Consider the following 27,086-nt stretch of genomic DNA (forward strand, 5'->3'; position numbering starts at 1 on the left):
CAGTTGACAGCAATAATTTTTATCTTAATTAAATAATATTGTTAAATAGCCTCATCTAATTTCCAAAAAGATTAGTGAGAATTTGCCAATTGTTATGCAACACCCAGATTTTTAGATTATATTTTTGTGTATTTTTATTACAGAACTATTGTTGCCTCTTCCTGGAAAAAGAAAAACTGGAAACAGCTGGAGAATAGCTTTTTGTAAGAAGAGTGCTAAACATCACAACATGAAAACTATTTTAAAATCACATACAATAGCACTCTGATGTGAAATATCCTCTCACATATTATTTGAATAAAAACCATAGTTACTAATCATTAAATCATTGTAATCATTAAAATGGAAGCAGTTGACTCTCACCTTCCAGGGTTATGGCGCAATAAGGAAAATTAGCATTCTACAGAACATGGCATGCCCAAAAACTGATAACATCTTTTTTCACAAAGCCCAAGGTTTTTTTTAACATTAGTAGGTTTGTGAAACATGCCACAGCTCTATTTCTAACCTACTTGTTCATCCCAACTGATTGCGAGATGACTAAACTTCACATGACCGCTTGAAAAAGAGGGCAGCAGCCGTCTGCCTCTGTGCTTACTACTCTTGCGATTTTTTTAATGAAGACGTCAAACATACATCTTTGTCTTCCTACTACTGTTCTATGCTCGCAATGAAGAAGGGCAAAAAAAAAAAGCCATGCTTTTTTCGAGGAAGTTATTATTTGGGGAAGAGAAAAAGGAGAGCTGGAATATATACACCCACGTACACACACCTCCGATGGCGCCATAATCTTTTTGAGCTCAATGCATCTGTGAAAGAATAAAACCTAAATAAAATACGGGGGGGTGTGTTTCCCCTTATTTTATTGTTTGTTTTGTTACATCTCGTCTCTTTGGATGGCTTGCGGGACCCACAGCCAAGTAGTAAATATACGCCAGCGGTCCTGAAAGAGCTTCCCAAGGGCAGCCCAGCAGGCAGACTTTTTCCAAACGCGAACGTGTTCAGCCCCGGGTTGCCTTCCCCGTGGTGTTCCCTCCCCACTAACGAGCCCAGCTGGATAGTACTGGGCACGACGGCAGGGAAAGGCGCCGGACCGCCCTTCTCGCTAAACAGCTCGGGTGATTTCACTTTCCGGCCAACCGCCTCCGGTTTCAGACACTTACCTGCTCAAGCGCGGGTGGAGGCGGCAGTGGAGCTCGCTTCCTATTCCTTCAATCCGTGGCGGCAGTGGCTTTTCCTGTTCAGCCCCGTCGCCGGTAACACGTATTTACCTGCTGGGCTTCAGGTAACGTTCAAGCTGCGACAGAACCTGCCGGGCTAAGGAAACGAAGCCTGTTACTCCTCTAATGCGGACACACGCAGGGGGAAGGAAGCAATGGTGGCGCCGGTGGCGAACATTACCTAGGAAACAGCTTCCCACCAGCCCCTTCTCGCTCTCGCCTTCTCTTTCTCTCTCTCTCTCTCTCCGCCTTTGAATTCGTCTCAGCCAATCTTGTGAAGTCACTCTCTGCAACACGTACTTTCGTTTTCTTCTCGCATTACTCTCCCGGTTTGTAAACTCCCCCCACCCCCGGAGTGAGTTCCGCTTGGTAGGTTCGATACAGAGGGGGAAAGAGGCCTCTGGGTTCCTTCGCTTCGGACTGTAGCAGAGGAAAGACTCAACCGATTCCGCCGAGGAGGAATCACGTAGCTTTTGGGGTTGTGGGTGGTGGGAGGGGCAGAAAGGCTGGAATAGGTTCCCACGACCATGTTTATTGTTATTCAGTCATTGTTGAGGTTGCGCAAGTAACCCCTACGGTAAAATGTGGCTGGCAACTTTGACTCAGGGTGTTCGACGAAGAAAACCACTGAGTTAATGTAGACATTGAACTCGGTCCCATACAAAATTGCATACCTGTGTAATCAATGGAGTATAATTACAAAGTATGTCTTAAATTTGTAGCTGGTAAAAGACTGAGGTTGGCAGTGATCCTTGGGAGAAATAACCCTCCCCCCAGCACCCAGTTTGGAGAAATGCCTGCTAAATTTTTCCAGATTTAAGATCATTATTACTTTTAAAAGATTACGTCTTTTATTTAGATAAAATTTGATGTTGACTTACTAAAACTTGGGCTTCTTTTTGTTTTTCATGTTAACTTTGCTTTACACAAAATTGTTTTACTTGCTATTGTCATATTTAGTCAAATTTCTATATAATTGATTAAAGTTTATATGAAATACAGATGTTAAGGTCTATGCTTTATAGTGTCATCTTTGGAATTTGATATCTATACCTATTAATTTGGGGTCGGATGGCTTGTCCAGTCTTCTGCTGTTCCCCTTTACAATAGACTTATGTCGAAAGTAAATTTAGTACTTAAGGTATTAAATTTGTCAAAAAATGGGGACCCACATATATAACATTTTCCTCTAATTCTACTTAAACCTGTGAAATTCTAAAATTCATGTTAACTCCCAAATCATTGGTATAATCCACTAACTCAGAATTTAGGTTTTCACATAACAAAACATTTTATTTGTTATTGTTAATCCATAATTAGCCACTAATATACAAACAAGGAATCATGACAATTTATTGAACCCAATAAATTGTTATTAAAAACAATGTTGTCTCAGCCAGTAAACCAAGCAAGATATAAGATGCAACTGAGTTCTCAGAAACTCTTCATCAAAAAGTTGTTTATAAAATTGAATACCATTCTGTGAAATTACTTTTTAAAATAAAACTTTGGCTTTTTAAAATAATAGTATTAACCAGTCATACATTAAAATATAAGTATTTTTAAAATTCCATTTTCAGTTCATCCAGAAGTGATGCCATTGTAGAATTTTTTTAAACAGCCACCCAGTTGTTTTTAGTCATTCAAATATAATATCCCAAAATCCCAAAGTCACCAAGCAATCCAAATACACACAAGCTGTTTCTTTTTATACTTTCTTCTTTCTTCACTTTCTCTTCCTGGGGTTGCTATTTAGTTACAAAGTTCCAGTTAAAATGTATCTTTTAGAAGTCTTATTGAGATTTTACTTTAGATTCTTTTGAAGTCCAGGCAGTCTCCTCCTTCCAAGTCCTGCCCTTATTCTTTTCCTTTCCCTTCCTCCTTATAGAAAAAAAGGATTTTTTAGTGTCCAGAAACCTTTATTGTCCCTTTGGCATTTAATTATATTTTCAGCTTAATTACCTATTAGTGCCAAAGTGGATTTTTCCGATTTCTTATTCAGCTCTCTTCGTTGTCAATGTGAGGAAGGAGAGTAAAGAAAAAAAACCTATCCCCTTTCACTTTCTTTCGCTGTTTCCGACTCTTCTTTGGGAGCGATGTTATCTTTTATAACATTTAAATTCCAGGGTACCTTAGTTGTTGCTTTTTATCCCGGTCAGCCAAAACTTTCACTTCTTATCTTCCCCCTGCACTTTCTTTTCCGGTTGAGTGCTTCTCTGAGGTGGCCATTTCTGACCACCACTCTTACCGACTTTGGGAAAGGGAGTTTGGCCAGCCGAGGAGGAGAGATGCGGCTCTCCTTGACCCTGCTGGCGATCTCCTCCCTCTTCACTACCTCTACGGGGTGGCTTAGCCCCGAAGCCAGCTGGCTCAGGGCGCTCCGGCGGCGAACCCAGGCAGAAACCGCGCACGATTGCGGATTCCTGCCTGCCGCCGAAGCCCTGCAAACCGGAAGACAAACTTTTGTGAGGTGGGTGGGAGGCTTACAGGCTTGAATGTTATTTGTATCCTTGGATTCTCCTAAACAGGCTATGGGATTTTTGTTCTGGGTTCCATGTTTATCTTCACTTTTTGGAGTTACTCCTTGGACTCTTCTTCACTCTATTCCTTTCCATACATAAGAACTTCAATGATCTATTCACTACCATCTTTATCATGCTACTCTCGAACACATCAGTTCTCTCCCAACATCAGTGTGAAACCTATTCTATTATAATGAAATTTAGCCTTAGTTTGTGTAATATTTTAGATAGCTATTTCTATTTAGGATTTATTTTTATCCAGTAATAATCTATATACTGCTAAACTTTTTGCGACTATCACTGCTTTAGTACTAGCTGTACAGTGCCACTTGCCAGCTGTGGTTATATTATTCTCCTTTTCAGTATTCTGATAGCTTTCCACAAATCCATGGGAAACTAGAAGGTACTAATATGATTGTTGATGCTCCTTGCTACCACTTCACTAGCAAAAGTGTTTGCTTGTGGGAACCTCGTAAGGAGAAAGTCAATAGAAAAACGGTGCACTGTTTGTGAGTCCTTCTGAGCTCATGCTGTCAGCCACTCACATGCTCCCTGGCTTCCTTCCCCAAAGGCAGAAACCAACTGCTTACTAGGAAAGGGAAGGGGAAGGAAGATTTCTCATGTTCCCCACTAGCTACCCACAAGGAAGTGGGGAAGCCGGCAGGAAGTTAGAAGTTGCTCCCATTACTACCACTTTTTTGCCTACTTGTAGTCATTCTGCTTCTCTGAAACAATGACCCAGTGGGTTATAGTTTATCTAGTACAAACTAAATATAGCTTACATGATTCTTGACTCTTCTCTGTGAGGTAGTGTTATGAGTTAAGCCATGTTAATAAAGTGTTATAAACTACAGTGACTGAATTCATACACCACATAAACCAAACCAGATTGTGTCATAGTGCAGTGTGTTTGGCCCATTGATTCCATGAATTTCAAGACTTAATGAAGTTTTAAGTTTAATTGCTACTAATGGCCTCAGAAAGTAGAAAAGTCGACCCCATTACGACTGCATAACTATGTAGTATTCTTCATGGGAGCAAGGGGTAAGTGAAACTGATCTCATAGAGCAGCATATGTTCAAGAAGGCCTAGAACTAGGTCAACATCCCTCAATTTCTGGAAAAGCAGGATTTAGAGTAATTTTTAATTGATTGATGCCCCTTCTTCCTTTCTGTTTCCCTATGGGCTTATTTGCCACTTTTATTCCTTTGTCTTGTGCTGATTGTATGTTTTTGTATTATTCTTTTTTAATGTTTTAACAATGTCGAGTTATCTAGATTCACAGAGTGGGTGGGGGCATGTAGGTTTAATAAATTGTTATTCTTACATTAACTGTTATGAAGATGCAAAGCACAGTCTCTTCTTCCCTGAATGAATTAACTGGTCTGCTCTCCTTTGTTGTTTTGATCCTTTGTTGGAGAGAGGCTGGTGTGAAAAACAGGAAATGAAGAGTATGAAAAGCATTTCCCAGATGATGTGTAAATGGAGATAGCAGATGGTGAGAGGGGAGGGCCAACTGGGGGATGCTAGCAAGTGATCAGATGGAAAAGGCCATTCTTAAGATTCCCAACACTCATCAACACTCCCAACTCATCTCCAGTTACACCCACAACAGCTCAGCTGACTTTCCCTGCAAGATAATTGGTCACAAAGTATATCATTTTATTTATCTTAAGTATGAATTGGGCAGTGCCAGGAAAAATAGGGAAATGTTATTTTTATACCAATACAGCTAATGATAATTTGCTAGGCTACCCTCAGTCATGGGTTGAACTAAGGGCAGGGCACCATCATGGGGACAAGGAGGATGATTGGTGAAATCAAAGCATGATTTTGCTGTGGATCAGTAGTAACAGATAGGAGCTCATGATTGATTATGAGCTATTAAGTCATTTCTAACTCCTAGGGGACATATAGATGTATAATACATAATACAAGTCAGAAAATGTGGATTGCTACAGTCTTTGAATGCTAATGATTTCCTGTGGTATCTTTATTGTCATTGCACTTCATACAACAAAATCAAACACCATCTTTAGTGCGCATCATGACCATGACCATGAAAATAAAAACAAACACATTCTTCACCCTTCACACATTGAACCAGAAACCCCTAATACAGCACCAACACTGCACTGTACAGCAGAATTCAAAAGAGCTACTGCCCTGGAATAGAAGCTGTTTTTCAGCCTATTTGTCCTTGTTTTTATTATTCTGTACCATCTGCCAGATGGTAATAGTTCAAAAAAAGGGTTCTCAGGATGAGTTGGACCTTTGAGAATGTTTTGAACTTTCTTAAGGCAGCGGGAACTATAAAGCTCTTCCAAAGAGGGGAATGGGCAACCAATGATCTTCTGAGCAATGATATTAACCCTCTGGAGTGCTTTCCTATCTGCCACTGTGCAATCGGCAAATCATACAAAGGTGCAGTATGTTAAAATGCTCTCTATGGTGCAGTGGTAAAAGTTCACCAGCAGTTTTTCATTCAGTTGTTTTCTGAGAAGTCTCAGGTAGTATAATCTGCTGGGCCCTTTTGACCAGTGCTGCAATGTAAGCACCCCAAGTCAGGTCCTCTTTTAGGCTATCACCCAGAAACTTAAAACTGGTCACTTGATCCACTCAATCTCCATTGATAAGCAAGGGCTGGGTGTCTGATCTGTTCCTTCTCTAATCCACTATAAGCTCCTTGGTCTTACTGGTGTTGAGGACCAAGTTATTGTCTCCATACCACGAAAGCAACCGGTCCACCTCATCTCGGTTGGCAGACCCTTCCCCCCCAGAGATAAGTCCCACCACTTGTATCATCTGCAAATTTAGCAATAGTATTACTAGCGTGAGTGGCAATGCAGTCATGCACATAAAGAGTTTAGAGTAAGGGACTCAACACACAACCCAGTGGTGTACCAGTGTTAAGAATAAGGGTTGAAGAAGTGTGATTACCTAATATGACCTTCTGTGAGCGGTCAGACAGGAAATCCATAATCCAAAGGCAGATTGAATTAGAAAGTCCAAGGTCCAGAAGTTTAGACACTAGTCTATGTGGAAGAATTGTGTTAAACACAGAACTAAAATCCACAAAAAGCATCCTCACATAGCCCCTCCCCCCGACTGTTCTAGATGAGTCAGAGCAGTGTGAAGCGTGATGGCTATAGCGTCCTCTGTAGATCTATTTTTTTCTGTATGCAAAAAAAGGAGCAGTTAGCCTCAGCACCCATGTGCGCAGCCATCTTGAAAAACTGTTGTGAGGAAAAGGAAATGTGACTTTTTGTTAAAGTGAACGTACATATTTGTGTAAATCCAGCACTAATACCAGAGAAAATACATCTTAGGGGAAATGCTCATATACCTGGGATTCACACAATTCAAAGAGGTGTGATAATTTAAGATTTTTTTTTGTAGTGTTTTCAGAATCTAACTGGTGATTAATTATAATTTTTGGTACTTCTGCCTCCTTTTTCATAAGTTTAAGTTTATTTTACTGCCTTTGTTCCTAATAGACATTTATTTGTTTAGTTAAACTATGGTTTATTTGCTTCACCACTTTTTCTGGGTTTATATGACACATTAAAGAATACACTGAAAAAAAATGTGCTGGGCTTATAGATACAGTAGATTAAAATGTGGTTGGCTAGATTGTATTTAAGTGTGTCATATCCATCTCTCTTCATCTGCTTATCATTTAGTAAAAATAAAGAGGAATGTTTATCTTTGAAATAATTAGACAAAATGCTAACATACAAAATGAGTCCAAAACCATTTTTGGACATTGATCCATTAGATCTCTTTGATGCAATTTCTCTTTTAGCTTCATAGCATAACAGTTTAATCCATACTATTTGAATTTATATAAGAGAAGGACAAATGAAATAATCCACAATAAAAGTATCTGTTGTTAGTCTACTCCACCCACACCCAATATAGAAGTTATATCTTAACTCTTATCTAACCATGATAGAAACATCAAATGATGCAGTGATAAAAACCAGCCTCAGAAACAGTACTTTGGCAAGTATGGATGTGCCAATAGCTATTGGGGCTGAGGTTATCTATTGCAGCATCCTTTCCTAATTATGTTTAGAAACACTTTTAGAAAATAAAGTGCAGAGAAGAGCAACAAAGATGATGAAAGCTGGATATTAAAACACAAAGAACAGTTGCAGGAACTGGGCATATCTAGTCTTAATAAAGAGAAGGACTTGGGGTGACATGAAAACAGGAAAGAGAGGATCAACCTATTTTCCAGAGCACCAGAAGGCAGGATAAGAAGGAATAGATGGAAACTTATCAAGGAGAGATCCTATCTAGAAGGAGAAATTTCTGACAGAACAATCAGTGGAACAACTTGCCTCCAAAGTTGTGGGTGCTCCATCACTGCAGATTTTTTTTTAGAAGAGATTGGACAACCATTTTTCTGGAGAGGTATAAAGTCTCCTACTTGAGAAGGGGGTTGAACTAAAAAACCTACCAGATCCCTTCCAATTCTGTTATTCCATTGCTCTGTCATTTTATAGTTGGAGCAACTATCATGCAAGATTAGAAATGCTCACTTATTATATTGAGCCACGGTTGTGCAGTAATTAGGGTGCAGTACTGCAGGCTACTGCTGCTGACTGCAGGATGTCTGCAATGTGGCAATTCAAATCTCACCAGCTCAAGGTTGACTCAGCCTTCCATGAAGGTGACCAACCGTCCTCCTTTAGGGAGGACAGTCCTCCTTTTGTAAGTTCTGTCCTCCCTTGAAAAGTGTCCTTCTACATGTGCTCCTTTTTGATATTTGAAGACTAATCTGTAAATCTTTGTATTTGATCGATGCCGAGCCAATCTGTTGTATATGATGTGGCCTATTTGTATTTCATGATGATTTGTCAAGGCTCAGCACAGTGCAGCAAGAGACGATTATGAGATGCACTCGCTCCTCACAGGAGAATTGTTTTGAGAGAGTGTGCCGCGCACAAGTGTGCACCGTGTGCAAGAGTGTGCCATGTGCAAGAGTGCGTTGCATTCAAGAGTGTGCTGCACGCAAGTGGCTTTGTTTTTTTTCTTTCTTCAATTTATTTGTGTCCTCCTTCTCATTGTAAAAAAGTTGGTCACCTTACTTGCATCCTTCCGAGGTCAGTAAAATGAGGACCCAGATTGTTGGGGGAAAGATATTGACTCTGTAAACCACTTAGAAAGGGCTGTAAAACACTGTGAAGCAGTAGATAAGTCTAAGTGCTAGTGCTAAGTGCTACTGTTTTATTTTAAAGCTTACATAGTCTTCTACTATAAAACTGAATTTAATTTAAGTAGCCATTATACAATTTGATTTAAGTGAATTTAGGATATTTTAGAAAGGCCCAGTATGTTTTCCCCTCTCTGTGTCAAGGTGGTCAAACAAATTCTCCCACCCCAGTGAGAAAGACCATTATAAACCAGAAAATGTGGAATAGTAGATCACATACTGATTGCATGCTTTATACAGAAGTAGCTCACAATTCAGAAAGGGGGTTCTGTAGTTAAATATTAAGTCCAGGGACTAAATCATGTTAGATCCATACCACAGAAAAATATCAGAGAAACCATCTTTTCTCCCATCACAGCTCTTATTTCTCTTATTTTTTCCCTTGCATGGTCAGCATTTTGCAGAAGATAAGTATTCCATTAGTAAAGGAACAGCTCTCCTGTTTAGGCAAAGATGTATTATCACTTGTGATGTCTAAATGATGAAAAGGCCTATCGGATGCCTGTGACACTATTATCCTGGCAGTGGGACCTTACCAGTCGTGTGATCTGGGAACCCAGCATCTGATCTTGTGAGCAGCTGTCTCATGATAGCAAAACTGACCACAGCGTATTCTCTCCCAAGATAGAGAGCTAAAATTACCATATTTCAGTACACTGAATGCTTTGTTATTGCTGGAACACTGAGCGAAATAGTCTTCTAAGAAGGTGTTGTATGCAGCTGTTCTTTGTTAGAATCTGGTGCTTCTTTACAATAAACTTCCTTTTAATTCTCCCACCTCCACCCTTCTTCAATTCTGTATTAGGGTAGTACTTTGTTAGATCAGTGTATAAAATAATAAAAGAGAATGCAAACTTACAAGTTATTCAGAACTCATTAGGAGGCATTTGAAGAAGGAAGTTAATCCTCAGTTCATGTAACCTCCGACTACTCATGGTGCTAGGATGAAATGCTAAAGGAGAAATATTCCAGTTACAGTTAATCTATTGGAGAGGTGATTTCAGAGTGTACTTTGTCCTTAGAACAGCTGGAATAAATAAACAAGCAGTAGTTTACTTTCAAAAGGGAATATAATATCCAGAAATTACAGAAATTACTCTTCTGTCCCCTATGTGAAACACACAATTTTCTTGTTAGGTGGAAGACATAATTGGAAAGGAACTAAATAGATTTTATACCAACAAAGCTGGGGGAGGGGGAAATTAGTTGCCATACTAGTTTGCAGAAATTAAGAGATTTCAAGACCTAAAATATTGTAGGTTATGAGTTCTTCATAAACAGATGTTTTGTTAGTGCTCTATCTCTAAATTTCATCACTAAAACCAACAGTGTTGATTTACATTCTGTTTCAAACTTTAAATACCAAAAGTGTCTGGAAACTCCCTAAATCAAAGATCCAGCAGTCTCCCCTTCCAGCATATCTTCTTATACTGTAGAACCAAGAACTAGAAAATCAGCTCTATTATCCCAAACAAAATGTACTGCAAAGTTTCATTTGCTTTGTTTTTCAGCAAAAGAGATGTGATGTAAAGATTGTTAAAGTTCATCAGCCCGAGAATGTATTGTTCCAGTGAATTGTGAGCCATTCTATTCCCTTGGGAACATGCCAAAACTCCTTCAGACAGCGTCATTCTTGGGCATATTTTGGCCCATTGCTTCAGTTCAAAGAATTTACTTTAAGAAACTGCCAAACTGCTGCCCAAGATGCATGGTCCTGAGGAGGTTGTACCTGGTCCATTCCCACATCAAGATTCTCCATACCTCCAATGCAACATGTAACAAATTTCCAACTATCCTTCTTTGCTGTAACTTCATTGTTTTCAGACATTTGTATGATCCATTTGAAGTGACAGTAGCACCTATAGTCAGGAACAGCTTGGTTCAATTCTATTAATTCAGCCACTACATTACAATGACTTTTGTATTCATAACAAATACTGCTACTACAAATTGTTCTTGTTATTGTCACTATATAATTAAATAATTCCAATGGATTGTTATATCTCCATACACATAACTTCATACACATAACTTTCCTTGTATCTGAATTTAGGTGATTACATGTATAATTTTCACCTGTAATTAGTGTAATAGAGGCATAGCTGTAAATATTAAAGCTATTATCGTTCTTCTTGATCATGAAAAGATATTAAGTGCTTTATTTATATAAACCCCATTGAATTTGAAAAACTATGTAGAATTTGTAGCAGAAGACCTTGTTGTTATTGTGAAGTTGTGTCTGACCCATTGCGATCTCATGGACCACATTCCTCCAGGCCTTCCTGTCCTTTACCATCTTCTGGAGTCCATTTAAGTTCATGCCGACTGCTTCAGTGACTCCATCCAGCCACCTCATTCTCTGTTGTCCCCTTTTTCTATTGCCCTCAACCTTTCCCAGCATTAGGCTCTTCTCCAATGAGTCCTTCCTTCTCATTAGGTGGCCAAAGTGTCTCATCTTCAGGATCTGGCCTTCTAAAGAGCAGTCAGGGTTGATCATAGTCAAAGCTATGATTTTCCCAGTTGCAATGTATGGCTGTGAAAGTTGGATCATAAGAAAGGCTGAGCAGAAGGGCTACGTGGGGCTAATATGGATAGTACAGAAACAATTGAGCTCACATTTATATAGGCCAGTTGCTTCTTTTTTTTAATACTGGAAAAAAAATTATCTCTGGATTTGAATCAACCATGCAGCAATCATTTGTCCCTGAAGCTATCATTCTGATGATGTGTGTTTTGTTTGCCTATCAAATTATTTTTAGATATCTGCTTTAAAAATATTAACATAAGAAAAAATATATACAAAACACCTGAAATATACGAAACACCTCTCTCCTGATAACTTAGTTTAGAATTTCAACTAGGACTTGGAGAACAAACAGGAAACAGCTAAATAGAAGATGATTTACGAAGACATAACCAACACACTGATTGTGTAGAGATATGTGATGTCTTGAGAATGTGTGTGTGCATGTATTTGCATATATGTGTAGATAGTATGTTGCATACCATCAGTAAAATTTAATTTTAGATTCACTAACAACTTCTTTTAAGTCTTTGAGCTTGGGAAAATGGTTCAAAATTACAACTCCTATTCTCAGCAACAGTTGATATAATGGGTAAAGTTCATGCAGTCCTCAACTTATAATCATTCATGTAGTGACTCAGAGTTACAACGGCATTGAAAAACTGACTTATGACTTGTTTTCACACTTAATGAACACTGCAGCATCCCTATAATTACATGATCAAAATTTGGGCGCTTGGTCATTGCCCTGTATTTATGACAATTGCCCTTTCCTGGAATCATGTGATCACTATTTGTAACCTTACTAGTCTGCTTCCAACAAACAAAGTCAATATAGAAAGTCAGATTTGCTTAACAACTACATGATTCACTTAACAACTGCAGTGGTTCATTTAACAACCGTGGTAAAAAAAGGTCGCAAGTGGATCAAAACTCACTTAACAACTGCCTTGCTTAGCAGCAGAAATTTTGGGCTGAACTGTCATAAATTTAGGACTACCTGCATCTTTCTATATATCAGGAGCTAGAAGACATAATTTCCAAATATGGTGCCATGGGATTACGTGGTACATCACAAAGTTCCATCCTGTAATTTGGGGTTTCTAAAATTGTGACTCATACTCTACCAAGAGATCATAGACAACACAGAAATTGTAAACTTTTTTTTAAAGCTTATATTATTATTATATTATTAGTCTTACATAGATAAAGCGTGAAGGTGATCAAAACTCACTTCCCCTTTGCCTGTAAAAACCTAAGCTGGGTACATACAGAGAAAGTGGTTGAACAAACCTGGAAAAATTTTGATTGGCATTTGGTTTCCTGGGGGTTGGTAACTCCTGGCATGATATATAATAGCACATCCATGGTCTCTGAATTGTTTATTGAAGTGTACACTTTAGTGAAGTTCAATATATTTAATCCATTGTTTTACATTTTTAACTTTTTGTTAACTTTTGAAATTTTTTGTTAGATGGCAAGAAAAAAGCTAAAGAAGAACTAGTCTACTGATATTGCTAATAAAAGAACACCTAAATCTAGATGGTATGATGAATATTATGTATCTTTTAGTAAGTGGCATATTTGTTTATTCCTCAATTTTCATTGCAATTACACTATTAGTTTATTTGGGGAAATCATCTAAATTGATTGATTGTTTTAGGGAATTATATCACAAAATTGGAAAACACAATAGCAACTCATGATTTTTGATTTCCATATGAAGAAAATAATCTGAACTTTTAGCTGGGAAGTTGTCAATAAGTTAACAGATAACAGATAATCAGAGTTGGAAGGGACCTTGTAGGTCATCTAGTCCAACCCCCCACCCACGTTGAACTAAATGTCACTATAAAACTGAAATGAAAAAGGACAGCTTAAATAGGAATCAAATATTTTAATATATTTATGTGACACATAACATATAAAACATTGTTTCATATGGACTGTTTAAAGTACTAATACTATTCTTCCTCTTTCTGCATCTATTTATAACATTTTTTTCTAGCCTCTACCTCATCATGAATTCTTATTTATTTTCTTTAATGTATCAGAAATATTTTAGCAACCTGAATTTTAATTTCTCTTGCTGTTTCTACTGTTCTTTTACTTTAACACAAATCAAGGTGCCTAACAGGTGAATCATTCAATTGCAATGAATTTGGCTGTTGAAGATATAAAATACAGGAAGCTAACTTCATCCTGGTCTTCCTAATCCATCACTTTCATATTTCCTTTGTGTATTTTACTAAAATTGGCTAGGTGTGAGTCACACTGGGTTTTTCTAAAAATAACAATATTCTGTTTATTCCAACGCAATCTTTCTGATCATTAACAGATATAAGCATGTTGTGATAAAAGCTTTAAACAATGTATATGTAGGTGTCTAAAGTGACATGCACACGCAAGCAATTCTTAAAAGTTCAAGCAGTTGCTATTTAAAGGATGGTAAAGAATAAAATCAAGTAAGATTACTAGATGAAGGCTTTCAATGGAATTTGTTTCCTCCTTTATTAGTATTTTATATAGGAATGTACAATTAAATGCCAAGTTCCTGTTGGGTTTTTTAAATAGTCTATTTTGCTGTACTGACTTGTAGAGTGTTATGTAATGACCTGCCTTTCTGTACTTCACATCTGTTCAGTCATAGTATCTGTAGGTGTAGGAAGAACAAAAGGCTGTGTTTGATTTTACTGCTGTTTATTTCTGGGGATAGAGTGATTAAAGCTTGAGCTAAATTTTATTTTTACTGTGCAATAACTTTTCAATTGAATATGTCAACATCTAATGCTATATATGCTATAATATAGGTACAAATTCATTCTTACAGAACTTATAAGTGAGAGAGATAAATAGAATCTATTTATTCTAAACATATACAATCATTAGAAAAAGATTTCAATAGATGGCTGTGGATCAGTCTCATTCTCTCAATCTTATCATATTCAAAGCATTAGTATATGGGCATTACTGTATGTGTACTACTGTAAACTTCTCGAAGAAAGGCAAGATTATAATAAAATGGAAATCAGCAAATGTTATTGTTACATTTTGTTCCTAGTTTAACTTCTCAGTCTGCACAGATCAACCTGACCATTGTTCTCTAGAGCAATTTGCATCTTGTCTTAAAATGGCAGACATACATAATGAAACCAAACAACACTACATTAAAACTAACCTTTGGATATCCCACAACACAATGTTAATGTGCCCTATTGTCAGGTGAGCACATTAGAAATAGGAGACCAGATTGTTCCAGAAACAAATAGCTGGTTGAATAGGTAGAATTCAACATAATACAAACACAAGCAACAGAACATAATGACACCAGAGTCTTGGATTTTAAAAGAGCTGATTTCAATAAATTCAGAGAGAACTTGGGAAAGATTCCATGGATGAAAATCATAAGGGGAAAACAACTCAAGAATCTTGGGAAACTCTAAAAAGTATGATCATAGAAGCCCAGACCAGCACAATACCACTGAGAAAGAAAAAGAATAAATCCAAGAAGAAACCAGCATGGTTACATACACAAAGATCTCTCTGGCAAATTGAAAGAAAAAAAGGACAAGTACAAAAAATGGAAAGAAGGACATACAACTAAGGCAGAATATCAGCAGATAACCAGAATTTGCAAAGACGAAGTCAGGATAGCAAAGGCTCAGAACAAACAAAGACTTGCAACAAAAGTCAAAGATAATAAAAAAAAAGTTTCTTCCAACATATCAATAACAAGAAAAAAAATCAAGGAAACAGTCGGTCCACTAAAGAGAGAAGATGGCAAGGAAGTAACAGGCAATGGAGAGAAAGCAGAACTGCTTAACCCATTCTTTGCATCTGTCTTCACGCAAAAAGAAACTATAGCTCACCCCCAAACCCACCAAAAACATAACTGTAAAAGTCCTATACTTAGACAAGAAAAATCAAAAGTACACATATAGACTGGGTGAAACCAGGCTCAATAGCAGTAACTGAGAGGGATCTTGGAGTCTTAGTGGACAACCAGCTAAATATGAGCCAGCAGTGTGCAGCCGCCGCCAAAAAAGCTAATGCAATCCTAAGTTGTATTAACGGAGGGATACTGTCAAGATCAAAGGAAGTACTAATACCACTCTATAAAGCTTTAGTAAAACCACACCTAGAGTATTGCATCCAGTTTTGTTCACCACATTATAAAAAAGATGTTGAGACTCTAGAAAAAGTACAGAGAAGAGCAACCAGGATGATTAGGGGACTGTAGGCTGAAACATACAACGAACGGTTGCAGGAACTGGGCTTGGCTAGTCTAGTAAAGAGAAGGACCAGGGGAGACATGATAGCGGTCTTCCAATATTTGAGGGGCTGCCACAGGGAGGAAGGGGTCAAGCTCCTGTAGGCCAGACAAGGAATAATGGATGGAAACTGAACAAGGAGAGATTTAACCTGGAAATAAGAAGAAACTTTCTGACAGTGAGAACAATTAACCAATGGAACAGCTTGCCCTCGGAAGTTGTGGGAGCGCCATCAGTTGAGACTTTCAAGAAGAGATTGGATTGCCATTTGTCAGAAATGGTGTAGGGTCTCCCGCTTGGGCAGGGGGTTGGACTAGAGGACCTTCAAGGTCCCTTCCAACTCTGATTATATGTATCTGGTGGATGTATTCTCCTTCAAGTTACAGCTTTTCTTTAGATTTGTTCCAGCTGGAATTTCTTCAACTCTATAGGTTAAGTAATGTTAACTGAGAAGTAGGAAATGCAACCCTTACCTAAACAAAATTACTAGATCAGTGTTTTTGAAACTTGGCAGTTTTAAGATGGTGGACTTCAACTCCCAGAATTTCCCAGCCAGCATTTCAGGAAATTCTGGAAGTTCAAGTCTACATATCTTAAATTTGGCAAATTTGAATCATACTATGCTAGACCAAAGCACTGATTCATCTTTTGTACAGGAAAACAGCAAATGGTCCCAATATTTCTGCAGATGTCTTAACTTTTTTATATTAATACTATATATGTATTTTCTAACTGGTATGCCACTATTGCTATGCATATTTAAACTTGTGCATTTCCTTTCGTTCTTCAGTTTCAAAGATTTTTGAATGATAGCTTTTGGTAAATGTAGTACTTGATTTCCATTAATCCATGCCACCATTAATGTTAAGAAATAACATTGACTATTTGAATGAAGTTAAAACTTGAAACACACACACACACACACACACACACACACACACACACACACCCCACATACACAAACTTTCAGTAAGCAAATATATGCACTCTTATGAATATGACGGCTTGACAGATATTTCCAATATTGCAGGTATCAGCCAGAGATAGAATATACATTGGAGAGAGATTATTTCTCAAATAGACAAAGACAGATACTATCAGACCACTGGAGATAGAAAATGTGAGTGATTTTAAACAAAGAATAGAACTCTAGAGAAGATGTAGTTAAGGTTGGGAAATAACAGGTTTTATTCCTTTTTCTCTCTGTTTATTGCAGGACAAAGATAAGTTGAAGCCAAAGAGAAGAAGGTACATCAAATGTTGAAAAATGGTACATTTTCTTAGAATTTTCTTGTAATCTGTAATAATAATATGAAGCAATAACCAATCACTTTGCTTTAGGGCAAAAAAACCATTTGTAGCAAACTGTCACTATCTTGTGATCCACCTAAAGCAATGCGTTTTCTTTTACATTTTCTTTTAAACAGATATTTTACCATGGTCTTTATTTTAATACAAACATATCAATTAGATTTCCCAATCATATAGCGTAATGTTTTTCAATCGTGTTTTTAAAATACATATTAAATCATATTATTTAGGGAGAAATGTGCCTGAAAGGATACATGTCAAGGGAAATCACTTTCAAAACTACCAGAGAGGGCTTTACAAATGAAAGAAATTTAGCTACTTGGAGGAGTAGAAAAGTCAGAATGCTACAGCAACAGTTTTAGTCACTGAGCTATGTTTGATTAACCTCTACAGGTCTGTACAGTCACCCATCTAAAGACTACCCTAAAGACAAAGCAGCAAAAATGTCACATTATTGTAAAACTAAAAATAACCCAAAATGTCTGGAAACAAACTGATTGTGGGATGCTTACTCATGGGCAAGAGCCATTCATGAAAAAAAAAAGGTTTATTTAAAGAACAATGGTAATAGGTTGTTCTTCCTCAAACCGAATAGCACACTGACTCACTCCTGTTAAAGCCTCAAGAATGGTGATCTTTGCTGAAATTATTGTTTACCTCCTACCTTTATGCTTTTCTGCTTCACTACGTGCATTTCCGGAACAGCTAACAGAATTACAGTAAAAATAACATTTAAACAATTATGATAGCTAAAGAATAGGGTAGCAGAGATCAAAGCAATATAAAAATATCACACAATAGGTAGAAGAGGAAAAAGTTGTATGAGGATAATAATCTTTGACTGTTCTTTATCCACTAGTCTTCTACAACCCAATATCAAATACAGAATGTCCTCAACTTACAACAGTTCATTTAGTGGCTGTTCAAAGTTACAATGACACTGAAAAAAGTGACTTGTAACCATTTTTCACAGTTTCAATCTTTGAAGCCAACCCTGATTATGTGATCAAAATTCAGATGCTTGGCAACTGGTTCATACTTACAATCATTGCTGTGTCCCAAGGTCATGTAATTTAACAACCAGGTTACTAACTTATCAACTGCAATGATTCACTTAGCAACTGTGGCAAGAATAAAATGGGGCAAAACTCACTTAACAAATGTCTCACTTAACAATAGAAATTTTGGACTCAATTATGGTCGTAAGTTGAAGATTACCTGTATTGGTTTGAAAATGCAAAAATCAGGTGTGAAATGTATACACACAAACACACACACACAAACACTTTTCTAATCGCGAGTTCTAGAAAATAACTTAGGAAATGTTGATGTGTATAGTTACACGTCTTCTAGATGAACACATTCTGTCTGTAGTTCTGAATGCCTTTTTGAAAAGGTCAATTCATGCTTGTAATTTGCCACATCCTTCTACTACTATTAGTTGCAAGATGGATAGGTGGAGCCATGGTTGAGTGTATAAAGATAAAACTGAGAAGTGCTATGAAATATTAGAAGAGAGAAAGTAAAGAATAAAATGGTAGTGAGAATTAATATTTTAATTATGTACCATTTTTAACTACAGCACAGTGTTATAAATTCTTTGTCCAATAAGTGCTGGTTATACATTCTTTTCTACTTGTGCTAATAAACATAGCCAGGAATCTAGGATGGAAAATGGAATTACACTGTACATATATACATAATAAGCAGATTCACCATCACTGTATTTAACAATTGTAACTGATTTCATAATTGTTAATAACAGCATCAGTCATTGTGAGAGCCAATTTAGTGTAGCCATTAAGGCGCTCAACTCAAAATAGAGGAACTTGAGTTCTAGTCTTGCCTTTCACAAGGACCTCAAGGAAAGGACTTTGGATAAGTCATTCTCTAGATCTAGGAAGAAGGAAATGGCAAACCTCTTCTGAAAAATGTTGCCTATAAAACTGCATAAACTTCTGCAGGTAATTGCCAGAGTCATGTTTTATTCAAAGACTCTGCACGTATGTGCATACAAAAAAGTAACAATACTACAAACTAAAAAGACTCCCTCCCTGAATATAAATAGTTGGGGTAAACAAGGGGGATAAGGAATAAATGCGAAGAAGAGTTCTGCATATTTTGATTTTGTCCAAAGACAATTAATTAAGCCAGAAGGTGATAATAACCAACAGTGCTTGGATATGTGATGTTTAATGAGTAACTGCAATGCCTCCTTTATGCAAATTTACAAGCATCAGTTGATATCCCATTGCAATCCTTCCAGAGTTTTCCAACAGCTCTTTTGTGGGTTTTTTTTTTGCAACAGGAAATCCATTCATGAAAAAAGAGAGAACATAATAGCACCATAGCATTTCAGATGTGGTTTGAGAAATGTGTAATGGAGATGTGAAAAATTCTCCCTAGGGAAAGGCAGATCTTATATGAGAATTTTCCAGTTTATCTATTGCTGATCATGCACATCAAGTTTCATTTTGTATTCTGTACTGCAAATCTTTTCCCGTGATCTATTGGCTCTCAGACTTAATGAATTCCTTCCTGGAATGAGATTTTCTCAGCCCACACAATTCAATTACTTATTTAATCAGAAGATTAAATTGGAAACAACACGACTTCTGAATACACTAACATAAATTAAGTTGGTAAATACAGCCTTTCTGTAAGACAAAAATCTTCTAGTCCAGAGATGGACAATTTGTGAGTCATATGCAACCTTTGTGTTTCCTGTCCATTTTATTTTTTTGGACCCACAAGAAATCTGTCATATTTTGTCAGAAACCTACTAAAAAGGAATAGCATGATTTCCCAACGTTTTGAGGCACAGGTGGGGCAGGTCTTGTGCCTGTCCTATTGGGGGGTGTGTGTGTGTGAGATAGTTCCTCAAGTAACCTGGATCCATACCATGCAGGGCTTTAAAGGTAATAACCTTATTCCTTAAATGATTGCAGAATATAGTTTATACTTTCAGTTTTGTAGCACTAACATGATTTTATCTTTGAAATTACTGAGCAAAGTTCTTTTCTATAGGGGATTAAAAAGCATTTTCTTACCCTGATTCCACTGTATAGGCAATGTTGCAGCAGAACCTTAAATTAAATCATAGCAATAGCAATTAGTGCCATCTAGGGGAAAACGTGTGAATTGTTTTGGAATACAGCAGAAAACATAGTTTAATTGATTGTCGATAATTTTAATGACTTCTTTAGTTTTATGTAATCTTACTTTTAACCCATAAATTACCTTTGGATAATTATTTATCCTGTAAAACAGCTGTAAAATAAGAACATAAGTTGTGTAGTCAGAATATAATATACAATATAATATGCATAAATAAGTGCTTCAGCATATATGAATTGTGTACTATATCTATATTCTGAATTTACTGTTAATAAATTTCATTAGAGAACCTTGAGTTTTAGTATTATGAGAGCTGGAAGAGGCTTCTTTTACTCATGTTGACCACACCATACCTCATTTTGTAAACTGTTACCATGTGCTCTCCTAGCCACAATGGTTGTTTCTCAATAATTTTTTCCCCAGCCATGTCCTTCCAACCTTGTTACTGTCCTGTGCCACTCACCCTGCCTCCCCCATACAGATCCAATTACTGGATACAGATATGAGATTGTAACTGGTGCATATTCTGGCACCTATAAGACAGTATTTACAGTATAATATAATTTGCTTTTCTGTGCCCCTTTTCAGCACATGCTGTGGTCCTCTGTTACATGTTTTTCATCTGTGGCCCCCTTGAAATATCCCAGGCCCTCAACCTGATTGAATACTACTCCAAGTTATGAAGGAAGAAACAGTGTATAGTTCAAATTGTTCAGCTGATTTTATATATTCTTTGTTGCCTCTAGTTTTTAAGTTTCACTTTCTAAGTTATTTTTTAGCTTCTTTATAGTTATTTTGGATGTCTGCATCTGAATAATTATCTCCTGTTTACTACATTATTTTGATTACTTATCTGCCGATCAGGTTAATTATCACTGGACAGAGAAAGAATCACTGAGTAAAGATGACTTTTTTTTTTGCAGTACTTTTTATTGAAATTTTTTTAATAGCAATAAAAAATAATACAGAAAAAAGTAGAAAAAAAAGGATAGAAAGTGCAGTAAGAAAAGAAAGGAAAACAAAGGAAAAAAAAGATATTTAAAGAAGCGACACTTCTTTAACCATTTAATGGTTGCCTGGATATTTGGAGTCCAAAAATGGGAGTTCTAAGAATATTGATCCTATAAAAGCTCTAGACAGTAAGTCCATTCACTCTTAAGTATGCATGCTCACAATTACAGCTCAAGAGACTGAACTAAGCAGAGGAGCAGTCATACTCTTAGAAATTCTAAATTTCTCTATAAGACTTGATTTATTATAGTTTTATTATAACAAATTTATATTTATTATATCTATCTTGAAGCTTTACTTGATTATAAGGACAACCTAGTGACAGATTTGCAAGTTCTTAATAATGCTTTTAGCAGCAAAGAAAAGCAATGACGATTATTTAAGCCAATTTCATTTAATTAGATATCAAATGATCATATATAGGATCTGACAAACTTGCAAATCTGATGAGGGATTGTAGGAAGTTAGCACCCACCCCTCTCCTAGAAAATTGAAATAGCCTAGGAAATATTAAAAAGACAGAATATTTCCTCTAAAAAGAGTAGAAACTCAGAAGCAGAAACTCACCCCCACCTTTGTTAATGGGTGGGCCATTAAGGCCTGGGCCAGAATACTTTACATAACAAAAATCTCCAGGTAAAACTATAGCAATTGCCAAAAGCCCTTTTAAGGGCATAAATCATCCAGCAAGGCTCAACCAAACCTGGAACTCAGGACAGCCTACAGAGTTGCCTCTGCATGGCCCCATGGGGGTCTGACAACCAATTAGAATACAAGCTCCAATTCAAATCCCAGCAGAGGGCATAAAACCCAGGCACTCTCAGCACCTCAGCCCTTTTTCTTGACCTCTTCCTTTTCACTCTGGAGCTCCGGGCCATGTGGTCCTGATATTAAGCCTTCCAAACAGCCTCCATGTTTCCAGTGTCTTTTCCCCCACTTGGAACTGAACCCAGAAGGATATTTCTTCCAACAGTAGTAAAATAGAAATGGGAGGCTTCTGAGAGAGACACTATTTTTCTCACTTAAGCCTCCAGAAACCATAAAAAAATTATACCATCAGAATCTAGCCACTCCTATCAATTTTTGACAACACAATTTTGATTAATTTTAGAGAAAAGCAGTAAAGTCTGGAACATCTATTGGATTTATTTAAATTATGAGCTGCCCATTATAGTCTACCTATATATTTGAAAACAAATGAAGGTGTTACAACTGCTTGTAATTAACCTTTTATTACCCACATCAATGTAAATCTGAATAAATACTAGAATTTCTTAAATAAACTGGCACTCTTCATAGAACAGGATGTGCAAAGTAGTGTTGAAAGTATTAAAACATATTTCATGAAGTTAAAAATACACTAGAATACATGTAATAACAATACTTATGTTTATTGAACTAGGCAAACCAATGACTAGGATGCATTGGAGCAATATCATGTGTCAAGTGTTTCAGATTGATTTAACAATAGAGCAATTCAAATTGTGTACACATACAGCCATGAGGAACTCACAATTTTTTTTAAAGTGCCGATGCAGTACGTCTTTAAAATATGTCCCTTTTAATCACCGAATTGCTTCACATAAAAATATTTGCAGTCATCAAACTTGGTTGTTACCAAATCATGAATGGTGAGATCACTTTTCCCCTTTAAGGGAGGCATACAATGAAAATAAGATTTAACTTTATGACCCCAGGTATCCAAGCAACGGAAATAATTTCACAAAGACATTGCAGATCAACAGACAGATGCTATACATAGCAGCTGAAGGACAATGGCAATATGCTCCAGTGTGTTCACATGTATTTGTGCATCGGTGTATATCTCTACACACACACACACAAATGAAGCCCTATATCAATCTGATACTATGGTCAGGGACAATACTATGGTCATAAACAAATATTCCAACTTTCTCTAAACAAGGGGCGGGGGGGATGAGAAAGGTTTGCCTCTGCCTGCTGCTTAACATCTTATTATATCTACTTTAACTCTTCTGCTTCCCCAGAGTATACAATATACAGTATTGCTATTGGCCAGGAACTCTAATCCCAGATTTCAAGGCTGCAGTCTCCTTCCCAAACTCCTGAACATGTTCGGACAAAAAGTCATGGATGTCATGGATCTGGCATGAGAGAATTTTTCTGTTGTTTGTTTGTTTGTTTAATAACAGAAGCCAGAATACTTATAAACAGAGGGACAAATTGCTTTTATTTCAACAATCAACACTGCAATAGCTTTAAAAGGAGCAGGAATAAACTTCCGTGATAAAGGTTCACACATATCAAAATGCACACATAATCCGTGAGGTCAAAGATAGCGTGCTTTTCCATGCAAGCGATTTTGAAAATAAAATCTTACTGTGTTCAGTGTGCTAAGTTCCCAGCAATCACAGCCCTTGTGACAGTAACCATCTGATTGTGACCGGCTGAAGTCAAGTCCAGAAGAAGAAAAAGAAATGTGCTTTGATTTTTATTCTTGTGGTTTATTCTGGGTAATTTAACTCCAAGAGCAGCTCCCTTGGGATAAAGGCACATTTTGTGAAGGGAATGGTAGAGGGATATGGAGCCATCTTTAGCTATTGAATATACTAAGGAAAAACATCAAACTCAAAGGGGCCAGCATCCCATATATTCCCCTTGGTATCAAGTGACATCTGTTAACTTATCCTTTATAGAAGATGAAAAGTGGAGCAAGAAAGGGAGAACAAGTTTTTTATAGTTAGCATATAGAAGAAAATAAGAGATAACCAAAGGTGCCAAATTGTGCCCTTTTGTATGAACTGTACATCTTAGAGAGGAGGGGAGAGGGACAAGGGATGTACTCATTTAAATGAGCCACAAGCTCTCACACTGTTTCAATTAAGCTAGTGTATGTTATCATATAGCTCCAAGGTATAACTGGAACTTTTTCCCAGTGCTTCTAAAACTACACCCTCCCCTTTTATTGAGGGCTGCCACATGGAGTTCATTTCACATTTCTGTCGTAATGTAAGCAGGATAGAAAAAGTAGTCTTCATATAGTGTCTGGCTCTATGCACCTATTCCATTATTGACTGAGGATGTACTATTTGCTTAAGGCTGCTATCACAATCACCTACTATTACAATAAAAAGTCTGTATACATGTCATGAATACTGCTGGATTAATTTAGCTCTGATTCTGCAATACTTGATTATTTGTAACTGAGTACATTAACTGATTTTGTTGGAAAACAACATTGTTGAAAAGGATGCTAGATGGACAAGAAGGCAGAGCCTCCTTGCTGAGGGACTGTAGTTCGTGACTCTCTGCGCCTATGGTCTGTGCTCTTTTGTTGGAGATCCCCGATCATTACGATTAGGGGCTGAAGCTGCCTTGGAGGGGCAGCGGAGTAAGGGGAAGCCACAAGCCAGGTTGAGGGGAGCTGCATCTCCCCTCCTGGGCTTGGTCTTTTCCCCCCTGAAGACGACTGCAGCGGTGGTTTAAAATGGCCACCCCGAAGAGGAGGACTCAGCTGGATTAAGCTTTGTGCAAAAGGGAAGAAAGAGGTGGATAACATCTGAACCGGGACAACTGGACAATACAACTAAACAAAAGTACCTCGGGATTAAGGTAACATGGAATTTTTAAGAAAAGAAAAGTGAGTGGCGAAATTACAAAGGGGCAGGAAAAAAATAAGAAAATATTTTTGACAGCTAAGAGGGGCTTCGAACTGGGAAAGGAAGAAGCCGGAACTAAAGATTTAACTGAATTGGACTAAAATATTTTGGCAATAAACAGGCATAAAATAAAGCTGGACTTAAGATTGTCAAATAATAATAATAATAATAATAATAATAATAATAATAATAATAATAATAATTTACAAATTGGAGACTGGACTGTGCTGGAATATTGAGGTTCAAAAAACCCTAAATAAAAAAATAGGGGGGAAAGGTGAAGACTTTGTATAATGGAGAGTGCCACTTTTTGACAAAAACTTGAGCTCAAACAAAAGGGAAAGCATCCTGTTTCTGAATGAACTTGTATGGATATAACACTAAAGAAATATTGAAACAAAGTAAGAATCTAAAAAGTGAAAGCAGAACCAGAATAAAGAAAAAAGCAAGGAAAGAATGACTGTGAGATTGATTGATGTTTTTGGCATAGACCCTGGGCTGGAATAATTGAGAACTTTAGAAAATTGAAAGAAGAAAGAAGGAAAGTAAAGTGTTTTTTTTGTGGACTTTAACGATCATAAAATACAAGAGTGTGTAATGATGATATCTCTTGGGGAATTAAAAATGGAATTTAAAAATATGATAGAATTACTACAGGAAAGAGGCGAATCACTTTGCTCTGTGTTAGAAAAAAATGGAAATGGCTATTGAAGAACAAGAAGAAACAGATTCAGAGGAGGAGGAGTCGATTCAAGGAGAAGGCATTTTAAATAGACAATTAACACAAAGAACACTCCAAAGAAGTGGGGAAAGAAGGAAGGTTAAAAAGCTGAGATTTAAGAAGGCAATCAAAAGGGGAATACCTGTGAAGTCGGGAAAGGCAGAAAGACCCAGCAGAAAAGGGGAAAGGAAGATATTAAGAAAGAGAGGGATATAAACTGGAATGAGAAAAGATATGGGGAAAAGAGGGGGAGGAGAAGCAGTAAGAAACAGGTGCATGAAATAAATAGTAAAATGTTGAAAAGAAATTGTTTTTTCAGAGATAACAGATGATGAATTAAAAAGGGAATTTTGCAGGGTGACAAGGGGTAATAAGAATATTTCTGCAATTAAAAATATTTAGAAAATAGGGTAATATAGATACGGATAACTATTAAAAATTAAGGGGGGAAATATGCTGCAGAATCCAAATGAAAAGATGTAATGATTATTATTGTAACTTCTTAAAAATAATGATTTATTGGGAATCAAGATGAGGGAATAAAGGTATATTTTAATCATTGAGGTGTCACACTTAAAGTAGTAAAAGGGGGGAAACTTATACTTGTTTTTGTTTCTTTAGTGTTAAAATTTGTATTAATCTAGAATTTATAAAAAGAATGTGTAATGGAAAGGGAATATGACAGACTAAAGAACCAACTAAATTAATAAGTTAATATAGACTATTAAAAGCAAGGAGACACATTGGTAACATTATTGTTATTATTGTTATTGTTATTATTATTATTATTATTATTAGGCAAACATATTGTTTATCTTTATTTTTAAAATAAATATTAAAGGATTATATTTGAAATAATTGAAATGAAACAAAAGGATGTTTCGATTGAGATTAATGAAAGAGGCTAGAATTAATGTGTTTGTTTCTCTCCTTACTGAAAATTTGGAATGGAAAAGGTAATAACAGAATTAAGCATGCATATATGAATGTATAATTGCTGTCATATTTGTATGTAAAGGTGATGACCTGGAAATATGTTGTCCACTAAAAAGAGATTTTTGTTTTTAATGTGAAAAACTGAATAAAATTTGTTAAAAAAAAAGAATAGGATGCTAGATGATAGAAAAGGTTTGTAACATTTGGTCTATGATGCATTCATGAGGACAATTTAGGAATAATCATTCATTAAGGCAATCTTAGGCTGCTGGCATCATATCATGAACATCTAGCTGCCAAATCAATGAGAATTCAATATCCTATATTATTTCTAGAGTTGAGTGGTGGACAACCATCAAAGGTGAATCAGGAAACAGAACCTTCCGGGGTAAATGCATAAAAGAGCAAGTCAGGACTCAATCACTCACAAAATAAGTCCAAAGATTTATCAAGGACGGAGAAACATGAAGAAAATGTGACTCAACCATAGCTCAACTGTAGAAGGTTTTCTTAGTGCTTGTATCAAAATAACTAAGCCATGTGTTACAGAAAGTACCTCTATTTATACTTCATATGAAATGGAATTTTCAA

At 36.7% G+C, this 27,086-nt stretch overlaps 1 protein-coding gene and 1 long non-coding RNA gene across 5 annotated transcripts in view; one reads left to right on the forward strand and one right to left on the reverse strand.

Annotated features, from left to right (window-relative positions):
• The window catches only part of PIK3CB (phosphatidylinositol-4,5-bisphosphate 3-kinase catalytic subunit beta), a 77,841-nt gene extending 76,362 nt beyond the window's left edge, over positions 1-1,479 (reverse strand). For 2 of the 3 annotated variants that reach the window (XM_087933164.1, XM_087933163.1), the window contains exon 1: positions 1,164-1,479. The gene's annotated coding sequence lies outside the window, so the exon portion shown is untranslated. The remainder of the gene's footprint in view (positions 1-1,163) is intronic. The other variant, XM_087933165.1, reaches the window with a different exon arrangement.
• Positions 1,155-17,588, forward strand: LOC148125850 (uncharacterized). 2 transcript variants are annotated; one of them, XR_015743566.1, is made up of 5 exons: positions 1,155-1,285; positions 12,962-13,058; positions 16,789-16,878; positions 16,975-17,028; positions 17,463-17,588. It is a non-coding gene; the product is annotated as an uncharacterized LOC148125850 (long non-coding RNA). The 2 variants fall into 2 exon arrangements; XR_015743565.1 differs by lacking the exon at positions 17,463-17,588 and having other exon boundaries at positions 16,975-17,227.
• Positions 17,589-27,086: the final 9,498 nt, after the last annotated feature.

The sequence above is a fragment of the Pseudonaja textilis genome, chromosome 4 (assembly GCF_049901715.1).
Source record: "Pseudonaja textilis isolate UNSWEBS1 chromosome 4, rPseTex1.2, whole genome shotgun sequence".
NCBI classification, from domain to species: Eukaryota; Metazoa; Chordata; class Lepidosauria; order Squamata; family Elapidae; genus Pseudonaja; species Pseudonaja textilis.